A 17,560-nucleotide genomic window follows, 5' to 3' on the forward strand; every position below is an offset into this window, starting at 1 on the left:
TTGTTAAGATGTTGTTTGTCCTTTTGCATACCTTTCATTCATTTGTTCTATGTACCTGTTCATATCTCTCGTTTCCCTCTCCCCTGACGCTCAGTCTGAAGAAGGGTGTCGACCTGAAACGTCACCTATTCCTTTTCTCCAGAGATGCTGCCTGACCCACTGAGTTACTCCAGCATTTTGTGTCTATCTTCGGTGTAAATCTGCATCTACGGTTCCTTCCAACACACATGGACCAGCCTCTGGATTTTAATAGTCAACAAATGAGATAAAATAAATGTTTGCTCTATCTCTAATGATTTATTACTAATATTTAATATTCATTATATACTTCCCTTAATACATCTGTTTTGTAATTCACATTTATGTTAATTTTGCCTGTTGATCATTTCCTGCCTTAATTTGAAATAAGATTCTGTTTCTGTCTGATGTACGACATTTAATATTTTATTGCCTTCAGAATAAATACATGCTCCTTCATTCAGCTGCATCCTGGACTGCAAAACGTAATCTTCTCTAATTAATCCTCTTACCTGTAACAATCGGTCTTAATGCTAGTGGTTGCAGATGGTTTAGTTCTTTTTGTCAACACTTGTTCTGACCTAACCTCTTGTGAAAGGGAATACGAACCTGAAAATGACCAGAAACACGAGGTTAAAGGCCATTTTTAACACCATGGCGACCAGAGCAGCTGCCTCATAGCTCCAGTCACCCTTGTTTAATCCTGACCTCCATCGCTGTCCGTGTGGAGTTTACATGATCGCCTTGTGAGTGTGTGGGCTTACTCCGGATGCTCCAATTTCACCTGAACATCGTAGAGATGTGCAGGTCGGTAGGTTAGGCAGACAAATCCAGTGCAAAAATCAAAAAAGGCCACTTTTCAACATAATTGTATAAGGGGTAAGAGTGTTGTCAAAACAAGCCTGAAGACTTTGTGTCTCAATGCAAGGAATTGAATTGAATTGAATCCTTTATTTGTCATTCAGACCTTTCGGTCTGAACGAAATTTCGTTGCCTGCAGCCATACATGTAATAATAAACAACACACAATAAACACAAATTAACATCCACCACAGTGAGTTCACCAAGCACCTCCTCACTGTGATGGAGGCAAAAGTCTTAGGGTTGCTGTCTCTTCCCTCCTCTTCTCCCTCTGCGCTGAGGCGATACCCCACCGGGCGATGGTAAGTCAGTCCCGCGGTTCAAGCTCCGCGGCCCGGGGATGGTCGAAGCTGCCGCCCTCCAGTCCAGCGGACGCAGCTGCTGCCATGGGAGCTCCGGAAAACAGGCTTCAACCTGTGACCCGCGAGCTGCCGACGATGTCGTCCACTGGCCCGCGGCCGAGCCCCGGATTCGGGTCGCCGCAGCCTCAGCCACCGGAGCACCATCTCCGCCCCGCACCGGGCCGCCCACACGGCAGCGTCTCAGCCCCGCAACGGGCCGCCCTCACGGGAGCACCTTCCCGCCGGGAGCCGGGTCGCCCTCACAGGAGTGTCTCAGCCCCGCGCCGTCCGCCCTCACCGGAGCGCCGAGTCGTGCCGCTGCCTGAACGTCGCAGCAGCTCGGAGACGGCCAGCCTCGCGTTGTTAAGTCCTGGCTGGCTCTACCTCCGGAGCCTCGAGGTCGGTAGCAGGTTGGAGGCCACCAGCTCCGCCATTAGGCCTCAGCTCAGACGGGGAGAAGAGAAGGGGGATACTACAAGAAAGTCGCATTCCCCTGAAGGGAGAGACAGAAAGCCTGTTTCACCCCCCCCCCCCACATAACACAACCTAATAACCAAAAGTTTAACTGAACAACACAAAAAAAACAACACAAAAAAGTAAAAACAGACGGACTGCAGGCGAGCCACAGCCGTTTCACAGCGCTGCCACTTCCGATTCCAAGGAGCATTCGTAATAAGGTGGATGAGTTGAATGTGCAGATAGTTATTAATGAATATAATATAGTTGGGATCACGGAGACATGGCTCTAGGGTGACCAAGGCTGGAAGCTGAACATCCAGAAATATTCAATATTCAGGAGGGAGACAGAAAGGAAAAGGAGGTGGGGTAGCATTGCTGGTTAGAGAGGAGATTAACGCAATAGAAAGGAAGAACATTAGCTTGGAGGATGTGGAATCGATATGGCTAGAGCTGCGAAACACTAAGGGGCAGAAAACGCTAGTGGGAGTTGTATACAGGCCACCTAACAGTAGTAGTGAAGTTGGGGATGGCATCAAACAGGAAATTAGAAATGTGTGCAACAACGGTAAAACAGTTATAATGGGTGACTTCAATCTACATATAGATTGGGTGAATCAAATTGGCAGGGGTGCTGAGGAAAAGGATTTCTTGGAATGTATGCGGGATAGTTTTCTAAACCAACATGTAGAGGAACCAACGAGAGAGCAGGCTATTTTAGACTGGGTATTGAGTAATGAGGAAGGGTTAGTTAGCAGTCTTGTTGTACGTGCCCCCTTGGGCAAGAGTGACCATAATATGGTTGAGTTCATCATTAGGATGGAGAGTGACATAATTAATTCAGAAACAAGGGTTCTGAACTTAGAGAAAGGTAACTTTGAGGGTATGAGACGTGAATTGGTCAAGATAGACTGGCAATTGATTCTTAAAGGGTTGACGGTGGATATGCAATGGAAGGCATTTGAAGACCGCATGGATGAATTACAACAATTGTTCATCCCTGTTTGGCAAAAGAATAAATCAGGGAAGGTAGTGCATCCGTGGATAACAAGGGAAATCAGGGATAGTATCAAAACAAAAGATGAAGCACACAAATTAGCCAGAAAAAGCAGCCTACCAGAGGACGGACAAATTCAGAGTCCAGCAGAGGAGGACAAAGGGCTTAATTAGGAAAGGGAAAATAGATTATGAAAGAAAACTGGCAGGGAACATAAAAACTGACTGCAAAAGTATTTATAGATATGTGAAGAGAAAAAGATTAGTTAAAACAAATATAGGTCCCTTGCAGTCAGAAACAGGTGAATTGATCATGGGGAACAAGGACATGGCAGACCAATTGAATAACTACTTTGGTTCTGTCTTCACTAAGGAAGACATAAATAACCTGCAAATAATAGCAGGGGACCAGGGATCAAATTAGATGGAGGAACTGAGTGAAATCCAGGTTAGTCAGGAAGTGTTGTTAGGTAAATTGAATAGATTAATGGATAAATCCCCAGGGCCAGATAGGCTATATCCCAGAGTACTTAAGGAAGTAGCCCCAGAAATAGTGGATGCATTAGTGATAATATTTCAAAACTCTTTAGATTCTGGAGTAGTTCCTGAGGATTGGCGGGTATCTAATGTAACCCCACTTTTTAAAAAGGGAGGGAGAGAGAAAATGGGGAATTACAGACCAGTTAGTCTAACATCGGTAGTGGGGAAAACGCTAGATCAGTTATTAAAGATGGGATAGCAGCACATTTGGAAAGTGGTGAAATCATTGGACAAAGTCAGCATGGATTTATGAAAGGTAAATCATGTCTGACGAATCTTATAGAATTTTTCGAGGATGTAACTAGTAGAGTGGATAAGGGAGAACCAATGGATGTGTTATATCTGGACTTTCAGAAGGCTTTCGACAAGGTCCCACATAGAGATAAGTATGCAAACTTAAAGCACACGGTATTGGGGGTTCAGTATTGATGTGGATAGAGAACTGGCAGGCAGACAGGAAGTAAAGAGTAGGAGTAACCGGGTCCTTTTCAGAATGGCAGGTAGTGACTAGTGGGGTACCGCAAGGCTCAGTGCTTGAACCCCAGCTATTTACAATGTATATTAATGATTTGGACGAGGGAATTGAATGCAACATCTCCAAGTTTGCGGATGACACGAAGCTGGGGGGCTGGTATGTTAGCTGTGAGGAGGATGCTAGGAGGCTGCAAGGTGACTTGGATTGGTTGGGTGAGTGGGCAAATGCATGGCAAATGCATTATAATGTGGATAAATGTGAGGTTATCCACTTTGGTGGCAAGAACAGGAAAGTAGACTATTATCTGAATGGTGGCCGATTAGGAAAAGGGGAGATGCAACGAGACCTGGGTGTCATGGTACACCAGTCATTGAAAGTAGGCATGCAGGTGCAGCAGGCAGTAAAGAAAGCAAATGGTATGTTAGCATTCATAGCAAAATGATTTGAGTATAAGAGCAGGGAGGTTCTACTGGAGTTGTACAGGGCCTTCGGTGTGACCACACCTGGAGTATTGTGTACAGTTTTGGTCTCCTAATCTGAGGAAAGACATTCTTGCCATAGAGGGAGTACATAGAAGGTTCACCAGACTGATTCCTGGGATGGCAGGACTTTCATATGAAGAAAGACTGGATAGACTTGGCTTGTACTCGCTAGAATTTAGAAGATTGAGGGGGATCTTATAGAAACTTACAAAATTCTTAAGGGGTTGGACAGGCTAGATGCAGGAAGATTGTTCCCGATGTTGGGGAAGTCCAGAACAAGGGGTCACAGTTTAAGGATAAGGGGTAAGTCTTTTAGGACCGAGATGAGAAAAGAAAAATTCACACAGAGAGTGGTGAATCTGTGAAATTCTCTGCCACAGAAAGTAGTTGAGGCCAGTTCATTGGCTATATTTATGAGGGAGTTAGATGTGGCCCTTGTGGCTAAAGGGATCAGGGGGTATGGAGAGAAGGCAGGTACAGGATACTGAGTTGGATGATCAGCCATGATCATATTGAATGCTGGTGCAGGCTCGAAGGGCCAAATGGCCTACTCCTGCACCTATTTTCTATGTTTCTGTTTCTATGTTAGAGGATCTTCATAAATGCCCCCGGTTTTCAGGGGAGGGATGGAATCAGTGTGGAATAGGTTGGAAGGTGGGGAGGGTGATAAATAGGTATTAATGTGGGATGGTTGGCCCCAAAGGGCCGAAGGGCCAGTTTCTGCGCTGTCATGGGTCCATGAATTCTCAACACAAATATAAACAGACAAATATAAAAAGACAGTCAGAACCTTTTCCTCAGGGTGGAAATGTCAAAGACTAAACAGGACAGTACAGTGGCCCAGTGGTGGAGTTGCTGCCTTACAACTTTGACTTTGACCATGGGCACAGTCTGTATGGTTTATACGTTCTTCCCATGACCACGTGGGTTTTCTCTGGGTGCTCCGGTTTCCACCCACATTCCAAAGACGCACGGGTTCATTGGTTCTTTGTGTTCCTAGTGTGTCGGATAGAACTAGTGTATGGGTGATCGGTGGTCAGCGTGGGCTCGGTGGGCCGAAAGGCATGTTTCCACACTGTATCTCTTGCCTATAGTCTAATTCTAGAGGGCATTGCTTTAAGGTGAGAGGGACAAAGTTTAAAGGAGATGTGTGGGGCAAGTTTGTTTTACGAGAGTGGTGGGTGGCTATAATGGTGGTGGAGGCAGATATAAGAGTGTTTTGTTACATAGGCACATAGATGTGCTGGGAATGGAAAGATATGGATCACGTGCAGGCAGATGAGATTCATTTAACTGGGCACCATGTTCGGCGCAGTCATTGTGGGCCAATGGGCCTGTTCTTTCGCCGTACCTTTCTATTTAGCATATTTTATTTTGGAAACGCAGCACGGAAACAGGCCGTTTGCCCATCGCGTCCACACCAACTTTCGATCACTCCATACACTTGTTCTATCCTAGACACTCGGAACAATTTACAGAAGCTAAATAACCTACGTACCTGCACATCCAAGATGGTGCCCAACCCAGGCGATTCTTTGTGCGCTAGTCACAGAAATGGATCTGCAATCATGCATTACAATCGCTCTACTATTTTAAATCTCTACTCTAACAGCAGCATTTCTAACTTTAACTATGCTATCATGTATCTGTACACTGTGGATAGCTCAATTGTAATCATGTATTGTCTTACCACTGACTGGTTTGCATGCAACAAAAGCATTTCACTGTACCTTGATACACGTGACAATAAACTAAACTCAAACTCAGATTCACCCTGTGGTCACAGGGAGAACGTGCAAACTCTGTGCAGACAGCATCCGTGGTTAGGATCGAACCCGGGTCTCTGACGCTGTAAGGCAGCAGCTCTACCGCTGCACCACAGTGACACCATTAAGTTCTATGTTCTACGTTCTTCATCAAAGCCCCTCAATCCATGTGCAAATGAAAGGGCTCACAAATCCACAGGAACCTTCGTCGGCATCAGACTGCAATGAATCTCAGCAGGACCTTCCTCTGTCTTTGCACTTGGCAGAGATTTCCACAGCAAGGTCGGCAATTCCCCGGCAAGCTCAGCGGGCGAGCTCAGGGTTTCATCACGTTGTCCTGTGGTTGCTGACATTCTCGAGGTTTGGTGGAGGAGCTGCCAGCAGGACCCAGGGAAATTGGGCTGTCCCAGGCTCCCTCCTTCCCCAGAGTGTCTACGTACAGTGCAACAAGGTGTAGACACCAGTTTATGACAAAAAAAAGACACAGTGCTAACTCAGCGGGTCAGGCAGCATCTCTGGAGGACATGGATTGGAGACATTTCGTATCGGGACGTTTCTTCAGATTGGGCCTGACCCTAAACGTCATCTATCCATGTGCTCCAGAGGTGCTGCCTGACCTGCTGAGTGACTCTAGCACTCTGTGTCCTTTGCTTTATTGGACAGGCTATGTAGTTCAGAAGAAGATATAAAGTGCTGGAGTAAATCAGTGGGTCAGACAGCATCCCTGGATAACATGGAAAGATAATGTTTTGTGATGGGATCTGTCTCTCACCCATTTCTCTCCTTCCCCCTTCCCCTGTCCCCTTCAACCCCATTCCATCCTCTGGCTTCACAATTTGCACTTCTTCTATCCTTATCATGCACTTTCTGTCACTTCATGGCTGGCCTTTGTCCAACCATCTACCTATCAAAACCTCCCTTCACCTGTATCCACCTATCGCTTGGAAAGCTTTGTGCTGCCCCCTCCTCTCTTCCAGCTTTCCCCACCCTGCTCTATCCCCCCCCCTCCCCCACCACCATAACCAGTCTGAAGAAGAGTCTGAAGAAGAGTCCAGACCCAGAGCGTCACCTATCCACATTCTCCGACGATGCTGCCTGACCCGCTGAGTTACTCCAGCATTTTGTGTCTTTTATTAGCAGTGCACTGAGCAGTGCTTTCTTGAGCTGCAGATGGCAGTGATAAATGTTGAATTGATGTCAGCAGATGGCTGAAACTGAGTGGCTGGAGGCTATCATCTTGCATGAAGGGAAGGTCCATCTTACAGCACAGACAGGCTGTCACAGTAGCTCAACAGATGGCAAGATCATGCTTGAGGCAGGATTTAACTCTCACCTTCGGGAAATGGAAATCGGAAGATCTCCTGGAGATAAATTTAGTTTGGTTTAGTTTAGAGATTCAGTGTGGAAACAGGCCCCTCAACCCACCGAGTCCACGTCAATCAACACTAGTCCTATCCTACACAAGCCAATTAACCAACAAACCTGTACGTCTTTTGGAATGTGGGAGGAAACCGGAGCACCCGGAGAAAACCACGCGGCCACAGGGAGAAGTACAAACTCCATACAGACAGCAGCCATAGTCAGAATGGAACCTGGGTCTCTGGAGGGTAAGGCAGCAACTCTACCACTGTGCCACTAGCCACTGCCTCTGTGTCTGCGAATGTATTATTTTTCATCGACAGTCCCTTAGGGGAAGTATAGGCTCCTCACATGTTCTGAGGAATTGAGATTGCCTCTACATTGAGTTATTTTAATGTGGGACAAATGAGGTACATCAGATAAACACAGGTTGAACAGAGTAAGGTCTTAATAAGCTGTCCCACTGTACGAGCTAATTCAAGAGTTCTCCCGAGTTTCCCCTAATTCGAACTTGGAGAATTACGGTAATAGCCGCTCATAGGTACTCGGGGCTCTCGTGGACATTTTTGAACATGTTGAAAATTCTTCACGAGTCTTCACAAGCTTACCGCGTTTCCCGAGTACCTGCCGTTAGCGTTATGAGCCGCTAAGATTCGTCCCGAGCTCCGACGTACCCGCTACATACATTCTACTTGCTTACCATGAGTTTGATTTTTTTTAAAGTCGATAGAGAGCTCTTAAATTACTTCGTACAGTGGGACATGCCCTTAAGGTTTAGACATAGCTTTATTTTTATCTCATGTACCAACATGGTCAAGGGTCTAAACTGTTTGATTGTCAAATGTATCGAAACAATATAATGAAATTAGTAATGGTTCAATGGTATTTTATTGCCACATGTACCGAGGTACAGTGAAATAAATTTTATGATACGATAGAACTTTATTTATCCCAGGAGGGAAATTGATTCGCCAGCAGTCATAAAAAAAACACAAAATACATGAAACATTAAATTTAAGGAACGAGTGGTAAGGATTTTCACTGTACCTTGTAAATGGGACAATAATAAACTAAACTAAACTAAACTAAATAAACAAAACTAGAAAACATAGGGTAGGAATATAATGGTGGAAATAAGGAACTGCAGATGCCGGTTTATAACAAAGATAGATACAAACTGCTGGAGTAACTCAGCGGGTCAGGCAGCATTTCTGGAGAAAAAGGATGGGTGATGTTTGGGGTCAGGACACTTCTTCATACTATAATAATTCTTCAGAATATAAAAGGTCTGGCTGAAGAAAATTGGAGGTTTGAGCATTGTATTGTTAAAGGAAGTGTGCACTGGAGCGATGGCATGCCATTGTGGGAGGGAGTGGGTGCTTACAGCAGCGACTGGGCTGCATAAGAAGCAGGTTATCTTGCCCTGCCTATTGTCAGGCTCCTTCAGAAATGCCACTGTGTTTCAACCCAGTGCCTTGTATGAGCAGGAGAATCTTCGAAGAATCAGATGGCAAGCCATGCAGCCAGCAGAGAGCAGGGGAACTAGTCAAAGTAAATGGATAAAGGTAAATGTGAAAATGTAATCAGTAATTTCACCATTCCCACTCCCAGGATTTAGCCGGCAGTTGTAGAAGACTCCCGGGATGCTCTGCGGAGCCGAGCGACTGGTGGGCCGAGACCAACCCGGCAGGGGGCAGCAGAGGACAAAGAGGGGCCCAGTGGGGGGTCCAGCGGACCATGCTGCCGAGAACAAAGAAGGACCCGGGGTGCCACCGAGAACAGAGGGACACAGTGGGGGACCACCAAGAACAAAGAGGGGCCTTAAGGGCCTGTCCCACGAGCATGCAACTCCATGTGGCAAGCGCAACCTAAAGGGCCTGTCCCACCAGCATGTGCCTGCATCCGGCAAGCGCGACCTAATGTGGTTGCTTGAGCTGTACGGCCTCGCGGGGCCGGTCCCACTTCAATCGCCGGAGCCGTATGGAGTTGTGCGGAGCTGCTCCCGACATCGCGCGGGGCTCCGAAAAACTGACCGTGTTAAAGAACTCTGCGCAGCCGCCTCGACGCCGTACGCACCGCCTCGAACTTCATGTCACTCACTTGACCTCCGCGCAGCCCCGGCTTCTGGTTTGGTCGCGCTTGCCGCATGTAGGCGAATGCTGGTGGGACCGGCCCTTTAGGTCGCGCTTGCCGCATGGAGTCGCATGCTGGTGGGACCGGCCCTTTAGGTCGCGCTTGCCGCATGGAGTCGCATGCTCGTGGGACCGACCCTTTAGTGGGAAGCCACCAAGAACAAAGAGGTGCCTTGTGGGAGGCCGCTGAGAACAAAGAGGGCCCCAACGAGGTGGGGGGTTACTGAGAATGAAGAGGGACCCAGTGGAGGGCCGACTGCAGCCACATGCAGCAGCAGGCCTGGTTCGCCACTGCCAGAAGATAAGACTGTACTAAGAACTTGTGAAACTTTGTCAGCGACAGAAACATGGCGACTCTTTGTCTACTACCTAGGTTCAGTTCAATTCAGTTTATTTTATTGTCACGTGTATCGAGGTACGGTGAAAAGCTTTTTGTTACGTGCTAACCAGTCAGTGGAAAGACAATACGCAATTACAATCAATCCATTTACAGTGTATAGATACATGATAAGGGAATGACGTACAGTGCAAGGTAAAGCCAGCAAGGTCGGCTCAAGGATAGTTTGAGCGACATCAAAGTAGTATATAGTAGTTCAGCACTGCTCTCTGGTTGTTGGTAAGATGATTTAGTTGCCTGATAACAGCTGGGAAGAAACTGTCCCAGAATCTGGTGCTGTGCGTTTTCACACTTCTGTACCTTTTGCCTGATGGAGGAGGGGAGAAGAGTGCGACTCGTCCTTAATTAGGTGAAGTCTACTGCATGATTTTAGCAGATTGTATGCAAGAATAAAGAATTTTGCTGTACCTAGGTACATATGACAGTCAGGTGTAACTGAACCATAATCACATTGTCTGAGCAATGGTCTGAGCCCGCTACTGCTCCACAGTGGCCTAGATAGGAAACTACAGATGGCATAAAACGTGACTGGCAATGAGGGATTATGTACACCCTTGGAGTTGTATTTGATGTTATGGTAGTTCATACAAATCACATTGGTAGCTATAAGCATAAATAAATTAGCGTTTGACGGCACTGAACCTGTACACGTTGGAGTTTAGAAGGATGAGAGGTTACATCATTGAAGGCCTGGATAGAGTGGATGTGGAGAAGATGTTTCCACTAGTGGGGGAGTCGAGGACCAGAGGCCGTGGCCTCAGAATAAAAGGAGCACCTTTAGGAATGAGATGAGGAGGAATTTATTTATTCAGAGGGTGATGAGCCTGTGGAATGCATTGTCACAGAATGCTGTGGAGACCATCAACGGTTATTTAAAGGCAGTGATTAATAAATTCTTGATTGGTAAGAGAGCAGGAGAATGGGGTTGAGAGGGAAAGATAGATCAGCCATGATTGAATGGTGGAGTAGACTTGATGAGCCAAATGGCCTAATTCTGCTCCTATCTTATCTCTATTATTATAAAACTTTGATCTTCGATGTGGATGTATTTATTTGTGTGCTTTGATTATCTGTGATTCACATCTCCTCGAAAAGACAACACGCTAATGGTGAAATTTGTACGCAGTAATTTGGTTGGGCTTCCAAGGGCTTCACAGGTCCCGCGAGGTCCCGAGGCCCGCCGTCCGCTCGCATGTTCGTCTGCGCTCTCTCTCTCTCTCCCCCCCTCCCCCTCCTCTCCCCTGCCCCTCCTCTCCCCCACTACCTCCTCTCCCCCTCCCCCCTCCTCTCCCCCTCCCCCTCCTCTCCCCCATCCCCCCCCACTCCCGCTCCACTCCCCCCTTCCCCTCTCTCTCCCCCCACTCCCCTCCCTCCCCCTTCCCCTCCTCCCTCCCTCTCCTCCCTCCCCCTTCACCCCCATACCCCTCTCCCTCCCCTTCCCTCCTCTCACCTCCTACCCCTTCCCCCTCGCCCCTCTCCTCCCTTCCCCCTCTCCCCTCCCCCTCTCCTCCCCCCACCCCTCCCCCCTCCTCTCCATCCTCCCTCTCCACCCCCTCTCTCTCCCTCTGCCCCCCTCTCTCTGGTCTAGTAACTATTATAACTCTGATCTTGGATGTGGATGTATTTGTGTGTTTGTGTATTGTGGATTTGTGTGTGTGTGATTTGTTTGTGATTCACATCTCCTCGAAAACACAATGCGCCAACGGTGATATTTTTACATATTTCGATAGCGATTTACCTCATTATCTCAAAAATCGCCTCATCTGAAAATTTGATTCAATATTTCCCATGTTATTTCTTAAAATTGTTCACAAATCTGAGATTTTGTTTAAAGCTAACGAGCTGATGACGTCACAATGGCTCTGCTCCTCGCGGCCAGTTGTGTACAGTTTTCAACGTGCAGCCTGCAGAGCACTGTTTTTGCACAAGCTGCGAGTTACAAATCCCGCCCACAACTTGCAGTCATTTTGTCACCTCCCGCTCGCAGTCAAGTGGGCCGTCCGCCCCACTCCGCCCTTCCCCGCCTGCAGCTCAGTCATCCACCCACCCCAAGGCCTCTGGATTGAAGCACCTGAACACGCAATAATTTGGTTGGGCTTCCGAGGTTCCATGAGGTTCCGCAAGGTCCTGGAAGCCCCCGAGGCCCACCGCCCGCTCGCCTCACCCTTCACCCTTCCCCCTCTCTCCCATTCCCCCCCTTCCCCCTCCCCTTCTCTCCCCCTTCCACCCCCTCCCCTCTCCCTCCCTCTCCCCTTCTCCTCCCCCGCTCCCCCCCCCCTCCTCCACCCTCTCCCTCTTCTCTCCTTCTAGCAATGTTACAACATTTTGAGATTTTAAAAATCAAGTCTGCAATTTATCCCATCAGATAAAGCATAAAAATAAATTTAATTTGACACCTAATTCACTATCTTCAGTATTAAAAAAGTTATGGCCATTTTCATACTCGGAAATTAGCATCTTGTTCCCTATTGCTTTTCCATTGACTTAACACAAAAGCTGTGATCGTGGGCAGTCAAAAGCCCATTACATTCTTAAAAATTAAGAGAACTGAAAGAAATTTTCAGTTATTATAGATTGAAGCATTCTGAAACAAATATGAAACAATCTTACTTGGATGACCTGAAATTAAAGCATATAATTAATTAGTTACCTAATTGTAGCTAATTACAAAATTCAATTACTAGATCTAAACATCTATCCATTTCTTAAGAAAAGATTAACATTTTTAAATTGCCTAAGTGTCCATATAACATTCGCACAAGAGTTCACAATATAACATGATTTTTAAATCTCATTGTCCTGAATTTATAGGCCAAATGGAAGGAATTTAATGTTTAATTCCCGTAACTTAATGGCCATTTAAATCATCTTGTGAGTGGGTTTTTGTGGAACGCGATCGATTCGAATATTGCGGTTGCAGTGAATTTGAACCCCATATCGGCAGGAAAAACACTGCCGGTTCGTATGGGGTTACAATCACATTTTCGCCAAGGAAATTTTGATTAAAGTCATCCTAAGAAGCAAGTTTATATGTAAAACACACGACTTACCTCATGTTTTGTCCCCTACGTGAGATCCATCCCGTTGTCGGTGTTGACGGCATTAGAAGTCGCTTTTTTATTTTATCCAGCGATTAAATTGTCCCGCGATTTAAAAAACATTTTTCCGAGAACTCAAGTCGGAACGATTTTTCAGCATCAGCTAGCAGCCCGAGAAAATATATCTCGGACAGGCTGGAGAAAACGGCATTTTAATCCCCCCCCCGCCCTCAAAGGCGCCAAAGTCGCGCACACGGCCAGTGGCAGAACTGCAGCGCCGCTGAAGGTAAGTATTGTAACATACCTACTCCTTCCCCTCTCCTCCCCCTTCTCCCTCTCACCCTAGAGCAGCCAAGAGCTTCGGTCTAAGCAGCAACCGAGAGCTGCCGAGGAACACCGGAGTGATGACATCACAATGAGCGAGCTATCATTTCGAGAACATTCTTCAAATACTGAAGGATAGTACTTAATTTAGTGACTCAGGAGTTTCATCACACATATTTCAATACAAGCAAATCTAATATTTACATGCAGGCTATATTTAAAGATATGACTTTACACATTAACTGAAGATTAAGGTTGTGCAATTGCAGTTGAAAGAAAAATTGTGTGTTTCCATGGGACCTAACCTGGTGTTTGAAGAAACAGTGGCGCACTTTGAGAATATTGCTACAACTTTGCAAGTAACCAGTAGGACAAAAGGAGGAATCCAGCTCATCAATGCATTTGCAAAAATAGTTTGTAAAGCAATTTAATATATCAGGTACGTTAATAGAGTACCTTTCATCAAGTTTCTCTCTGACATCCCCATGTCTGTACATTCAGCTAAACAGCACTGACTGACGTGTTTTCATTCTGTTAATGGAACAAGAGACAGTTGTGAATAGGATTGAACATTGTAAAATCAGCAGCAAACTTTCCTGGTTGTCAGCTCATGATGGATGGCAGGTCATTAATGAAACAGTCGGAGATGGTGGACACACAATCCTACCCTGAGCAAATCCGGCCGTAATATTATTCCATGGCTGTTAATTCCATTGAAAATGTCTTTGCCGTTGTCGCTTTCGTTGATTTTCATTGTCGCTTTCTCTGATAAATATTTTACACTTGACCCACTTGTCCGCGTTGACCAAGTTGCCTTACACAGCTTGTCCCACTAGCCTGCACCTGGCCCATATCTCTGCAAACCTTACCCATCCATCAAACTCTCCAGGAGTCTTTTCAATAGATGGAATAGATGGGTTAGGTAGACACAAAATGCTACAGTATCTCAGCGGGACAGGCAGCATATCTGGAGAGAAGGAATAGGTGACGTTTCGGGTCGAGACCTTCGCAAAGTCTTACTCAGAGTAGGAAAATGAAGAACCATGGGGTATACGTTTAAAATGAGAGGGGAAAGATTTCATGGGAACCTGAAGAGCTACTTTTTCACACAGAGGATGGTGGGTGTATGGAACAGGATGCCAGTGGAGATAGTTGAGACAGGTCCTACAACAACATTTAAAATGTATTTGGACAATACATGGATAGGGTTGGTTTAAATCGATATGGGCAAAACACAGGCAGGTGGGACTAGTGTAGATGGGGCATCATGGTAAGCATTGGCAAGTTTGGCGAAATGGCCTGTTTCTATACTATATAACACTATGACGACAGGGGCAGCACAATGACTCAGCGGTAGAGTTGCTGCCTTACAGTACCAGAGACACGGGATCAATCCTAACTACAAGTGCTGTCTGTACGGAATTTGTAAGTTCTCCCTGTGACCACGTGTTTCCTCTGTGTGCTCTGGTTTCCTCCCACACTCTGAAGACGTACAGGTTTGTAGATTAAGTGGGTGGAAGAGCCTGTTTTAAATGTCTTAAGTAAAGACACTAAATGTTGTTATTGTATCTGCTTCTAACACTTCCTCTGGCAGCCTGTTCCATGCCCACACACACCAACCCTCTTTGTACAAAAGTTGCCCCTCTTAATCTTTATCTTTTCACCTAAAACCTATGTCCTTTAGTTTTAGACTTCCCCACCCTGGGGAATAGGCGGCAACCATCCACCTTATATGCAACCCTTCTTGGTTTTACACACCTCGTAAAGGTCACCCTCATGCCTCTGCTTTTTTGTTAACTTGAAAGAAAACAGAAGAAATATTGCCCTGGAGGTTTTTATTAATACAACTTTGTTGTTTACTTGTCATCTCCTTCAGAAGATTGTGTTCAAAAACAGCTATATCGCTCCCAGTGGGTATAAAGTTATAAAAGCCTGGATTGCCAGAGAGTTATGGCATCCATCCTGGAGTTAGGTTAAGTGGTACTTCTTTGCTTTGTTGATCTACACGTTAAAAAATGGCAATTGAAGAAACCACAGCCAGACATTCTCTGAGTGTTTAGGTCAGGGTTGTATTTGTTTTGTTCTGGATATATTTCCCATATACCAGCCACATTCTTGGTTCAACAGTTCCATAATTTGCAATGATGTATTGCTCTTGGGATCATGCCATCCCAAGCCAACAATTGGCCTATCAGAGAACCAAAGATAGACACAAAATGCTGGAGTAACTCAGCGGGACAGGCAGCATCTCTGGATAGAAGAAATGGGTGACTTTTCAGGTTGAAACCTTGCTTCAGACTGAGTCTGAAGAAAGATCTCAACCCGAAACATCACCCATTCCTTCTATCCAGAGATGCTGCCTGTCCTGCTGTGTTACTCCAGCATTTTGTGTCGATCTTCGGTGTAAACCAGCATCTGCAGTTCCTTCCCACACTATCAGGGAATTACCCTGCCAGAGCTCATCTGTTGCTGGCCCTGATTTATCCTGGTCTTTTCTTGCTTTCAGTTCCCACCTCACCCCCTACAATCATTCTGAAGAACGGTCCCGAAACGTCACCTCATGCTCTCCAGAGATGCTGCCCAACCCGCTGAGTTACTCCAGCAATTTATGTCTGTTTTTGGTATAAACCAGCAACTGGGGCAGCACAGTGGCGCAGTGGTAACGTTGCTTCCTTACAGTGCCAGAGACCCAGGTTCGATCCTGACTAGGGGTTCTGTCTGTACAGATATTGTACGTTCTCCCTGTGACTGCGTGGGTTTTCGCCCGGTACCCCGGTTTCCATCCACATTCCAAAGACGTAAATGTTTGAAGGTTAATTGGTTTTGGTAAAAAATTGTAAATTGTCCCTAATGTGTTGGATAGTGCTGATGTATGGGGATCGCTGGTCGGCACGGACTCGGTGGGCCGAAGGTCCATGATCCGCACTGTATCTCTGTATCTCAAAAATAAAATGAACTAAACTATCTGCAGTTCCCCTTTATTACATTTTTGCTTCAGTTGTCCCTGCCGTGTTGGCAAGACTGTCAGTTCCATCTGCTGGGTTGACTACTCTCCCTCCGGGTCGAGGAACATAACCTTCTGAGCCTTCTGAATTTTGTAGTCGGCAGGGCAGTACTCTGCATATTGCCAACTTGAACAATTTAACATTTTTATCAAGCCAATTAAACAAGCCAATTAACCTACAAACCTGTACGTCTTTGGAGTGTGGGAGGACACCGAAGATCTCTGAGAAAACCCACGCAGATCACGGGGTGAACGTACAAACTCCATACAGACAGCATCCGTAGTCGGGATCGAACCCTGGCGCTGTTTTTTGCTGTAAGGCAGCAGCTCTACCACTGTGCCACCGTGACTGCTCTAACAGTGATTGATTATCTAGAGGAGATCCTGCAGCACACACTGTCAGATGGAACGGTTTGTATAAAGCAAGCGGGTGATGTTTAGAGCAGCACATGACTTCCATGCCATCAAGACGGAGAACATTCCTGGGCCATGTCACCAGGTGTTGTGAGCATCTCTGCAGCCATGCCCACAGCCACCCATGCTCAACTGCACATATCATACCGTGTGGCACGCTGAACAAGTGACCTTGATGGAGAGGATTCTGCAGGTAAAATGGACTGCTCTACAAGCAAGAGTATTCCCTCTCTTCAACCCTTCCCCCACCCTAGTCGTCCTACCTATTCTCCTGTTCGCATCCTTGTATTCCTCTTGTTATCACATCTTCCCAGCCAACAATGGAACTTCCTGAGGTCATCTGTTGCCAGCCCTGATGTGTTGTGGCCTTTTCTCACCTCAAGTTTATTCCCACCTACCCCCCCCCCCCCCCCCCCCCCCCCCATAAACCACTATTTTCTGTCTGAAGAAGGGGAAGGGTTCCGACCTGAAATATCACCTACTCCCTTTCTCCAGAGATGCTGCCTGGCCCGTTGAGTTACTCCGATATTTTAGAGTCATAGAGTCATATAGCATGGAAACAGGCCCTTCAGCCTAACTTGCCCACACTGACCAACATGCCCCATCTGCATTAGACCCTCCTATCTGCATCTGGCCCGTATCCCTCTAAACCTGACCTAACCATGTACCTGTCTAAATGTTTCTTAAACATTGTGATAGTACCTGCTTCAACTACCTCCTCTGAAACCTATGCCCACTAGTTCTCAATTCCCTGGCTCCGGGCAAAAGACTTTGCATTTACCCGATCTATTCCTTTCATGATTTTGTATACCTCTATAAGATCGCCCCCTCATCCTCCTGTGCTTCAAGGAATAAACTTGGCAACATCCTCGTAAATCTTCAATGCACCCTTTCCAGCTTGACCACATCTTTCCTATAGCACGATGACCAAAACACAATATTCTAAATGCCACCTCA

General features: G+C 46.3%; 1 long non-coding RNA gene across 1 annotated transcript; it reads right to left on the minus strand.

Moving 5' to 3' along the window:
- Positions 1-772: 772 nt before the first annotated feature.
- LOC116984115 lies at positions 773-17,177 on the minus strand. Its single transcript, XR_004414889.1, has 3 exons — positions 17,165-17,177; positions 16,257-16,261; positions 773-802 (listed from the first exon to the last, which is right to left on the minus strand). It is a non-coding gene; the product is annotated as an uncharacterized LOC116984115 (long non-coding RNA).
- Between the last annotated feature and the right edge of the window lie 383 nt (positions 17,178-17,560).

This window comes from Amblyraja radiata, chromosome 2, assembly GCF_010909765.2.
Source record: "Amblyraja radiata isolate CabotCenter1 chromosome 2, sAmbRad1.1.pri, whole genome shotgun sequence".
NCBI classification, from domain to species: Eukaryota; Metazoa; Chordata; class Chondrichthyes; order Rajiformes; family Rajidae; genus Amblyraja; species Amblyraja radiata.